The 3,466-nt window shown below is 43.2% G+C and overlaps 1 long non-coding RNA gene across 1 annotated transcript; it reads left to right on the forward strand.

The window, feature by feature from the left end:
• The first annotated feature begins 208 nt into the window (after positions 1 to 208).
• LOC311043625 lies at positions 209 to 1,094 on the forward strand. Its single transcript, XR_014600621.1, has 3 exons — positions 209 to 249; positions 347 to 456; positions 704 to 1,094. It is a non-coding gene; the product is annotated as an uncharacterized lncRNA (long non-coding RNA).
• Positions 1,095 to 3,466: the final 2,372 nt, after the last annotated feature.

Genomic DNA, 3,466 nt, shown 5'->3' on the forward strand with positions numbered 1-3,466 from the left:
GCATACTTGTAAGTGTCGGGGACACTTGCTTGTTTTAACTTCAATTATTGTGGTTTGAAGTTCTGTTTATTTACGTTATTTTGGGATACTTTTATTTTGACACTTCCTGTACTTTTGGTTTACCTTTATTTTGAAACGTCCTGTCACCGCACCGGCACGCACTTAAACTAGCTCTCTTCACACGCCTCCACTCTTTCACACTCAGTCTGTGTCCAGAGAGGGAGACGGCGTGTAGCACAGAGCAACACGGTATGTTTGTTTAGAAATGTCTCACACATTATTTCGATAAACGTTGAATCCAGACATGTGTAGCTTCAGTGTACTGAGCAGTTTGTATCTTCCACAGTGCTGCTGTGATCAGTGTTGACAGGCAACTGTTATGATGGGTGACGATGATGAATGAAGGTTCCAGGTGGCATTCAAACAACTTATTAGCCCCTCGATAGCCGGAGCAAGGTATAGGATTGTTTGTTTTGGGTTTCATTTGTTATTTACTTTGGGTTTAATTACTTTTGTTTGTTTGTTGGGTCTTTGATATGCTAAATGACTTTACTTGTATTGAATCACTGAATTACAATCGACTATGAAGTATTTTATTGTTGTATTGTACTGAAGTAATTAATTCAAATGCACTGCTTTTATTGTTGAAACTATGAAATATTTTTGATACATTTGTAAAAGTATTTATTCTCATTCTTCATAGTTTTCACGGTGTTTGATCCATGGTGCTTCAAAGAAAAAATAAAAACACCCGTTGAAACCAATCCGCTTCATCATTTACATCGAGGGCGCTTACAGTGAAAACATGGCCCTGAAGCAACTCAACGTCGACACCACCTTCTCAACTACAGCCACCCTGTGCTTCAATCCACCGGCCCATCTTCACAAGTTTGTCACACTCACATCACAGCACCTACTTATTAAGAGGTACTTTTGACCCACATTCACTCCCGGACTGAAGGTTCTAAAAAGGACAATAAAGAAGAAAACAAAACAAAAAATATGTGGGAAAATCCAATGTGTCTTTAAAGGTGAAGGCTTTTTTTTGAATGTGCTATTTCTGGCATAAGGTATTTCTCAGAGTTGGCCTACCGACTGCACCATTGAATATTAAATGGGTCATTTCACATGCATTGTGACTCATTTGTTTGATATCATTCTTTATTGAGGTTCAAAGTTTGTTTTGGAGTTTCCTTGTGTCATGGTTTATGGTGTGTGTATATACTCTGAACGTCACCCTCTGAAGTGTTAAGTGTTCAAACAATCCTTTAAAATGTCAACCTCTGAGACGACTGTTAACATGCAGCAGCCTATAAATCCAGAAAAGCCAACAGGTGTCACACTGGACGTTGATGAACCTGAAGAGGGAGCGTCCAGTGCACCACTGAAAGCATTTACCAAAGCATATGACACCTGGGTGCAATCTGCCAAAAGCATTCGAACAGCGCTGAAAACATTTTGTTCAGAGGAGGATCTTTGTGACATGAAAGAGGCTATTCAAACCCTACACACTGCAATTAATGAATGCTACAAATCAATCCAACGCAACTGTACCCCCACTCCTGACATCGTACAGAAAATGGACGCCTGTGGTATTGTCACCTCGGAAATAAACGAAATTGTGGAAAAACACTTACAAACTATTAATCAACCCTTCAATGAGCAGCTCGCAAAAACACGCATCAGGATGGCCTTGAATAAAGGAGACTATGGCTCAATTTTCGGACACACAAACACAGAAACAGTTGTCTCTAACGCATCAGACGAAGCCGAAAACCGTACGCAGTCCCGTGGAACTCATCCTCTACACCCTCCCAAGCCCTCTTCCATAGTACACAGCGACGACTCGAAATCCAACTCCAGCCATCAATCCAGCACTTCCTCCCAAAGAGCCGACGCAGAAGCAGATCTCGCCGCCAAACAAGAAGCGGCCAAGGCATTGCAGGAGATCCACAACCAAGAAGCCAAACTACAAGAGGCAAAGATAAAGCTAGAGCAACTTAAAGCGCAAAGGGACATCCGAGTGGCAGCAGCACGGGTTCAAGTTTACCAACAGTTCGAAGGTACTGCTGATCACTGCAACAACCCACCCTCTGCTCCCCCCAACACATCATCACGTCCCCACCCTAATTCAAAGCCAACAACATCCCAAACGCCCACTAATACAGAAGCTACTTTGGATACAAATAGTTTAACGCAATCACTCATAAGCTCACTAAGTATAAATCGCCTTCCCACCCCAGAGCCAACAATATTTTCCGGTGAGCCATTGGAGTTTTTGGACTGGAGAATGACCTTTATGACACTGATAGATCGGCAGCCAATACCCTCTAGCGAGAAGATGTACTATCTAAAACACTATTTAGCTGGGGAAGCCCTCAGGGCTGTGGAAGGCTTCTTTTATAGAAGTTCTGAGGACGCGTACCAGGGAGCTTGGAGGGTTCTACAAGAAAGATATGGTAACTCTTTCATCTTGCAAAAGGCCTTTCGGGACAAAGTAATGAAGTGGCCCAACATCAGCCCAAAGGACCCTTTTGCACTAAGAGAATTTTCCGACTTTTTACAAAGCTGTCTAGAAGCGATGCCACACATCAAAGGACTCTCCATATTAAATGACTGTGAGGAAAACCATAAAATACTTCAAAAATTACCTGACTGGATTTTGCGTGGGTGGAGCAGAGTGGTAGTGAAGGAACTGGATAAATCTGGGGATTACCCAAACTTTGCATGTTTTGTTAAGTACATCCAGACAGAAGCAAACATAGTTTGCAACCCCATCGCCTCTCCCTTTTTGGTACATCAGCAGTCTACAGATGACAAAACAAGAAAAACCAGGGCTTTCCATACCAGTACCCAGAATAACTACTCAAACTTCAAACCCTCATTCACCTGTCCCATCTGTACCCAGGAAGCGCACGGCATCGCCACCTGTCCCATGTTTGCAAAAAAAACAATGGAAGAGAAAAAGGCATACATTTTTGAGAACCATCTCTGTTTCGGATGCCTAAGGCGGGGACATGGCAGTAAAGAATGTACAAATAGACATACTTGTAGAGTGTGTAGTCGACGACATCCGACCTGCCTACATGACGACAGAGTCAAGAAATCTGTGGGAGAAGTGGCGACGGAGTCCACCTCCACAGATAATCATTCGGATCAGGAGGTCCATACTGCTACAACGCACACTGTGTTTCAAAGAGCCTCAGCCACTTCAAGTATTGTTCCCGTTCTCATGTCATCCACAGAGGAGCCACAGAGAGCCACTTCAAAACTGCAAAGTCGGCCTCCTGATTGGAAATTACTGCCCAATAGCGTTGGCACCTCTCAAGGTCATCACCTGAGACGATAACAGCAATCCCTTCGCCCAAAGGAACCGTGTTGGGATGGAGCATAGTGGGCTCTTCAAATAAATAAAGCCTGTAAACAATGGGTTTTGTTGTGAATCATGTTTTGATCAGAATTTACC

This window comes from Gymnoscopelus microlampas (genome assembly GCF_963454915.1).
Source record: "Gymnoscopelus microlampas genome assembly, chromosome: 4".
NCBI classification, from domain to species: Eukaryota; Metazoa; Chordata; class Actinopteri; order Myctophiformes; family Myctophidae; genus Gymnoscopelus; species Gymnoscopelus microlampas.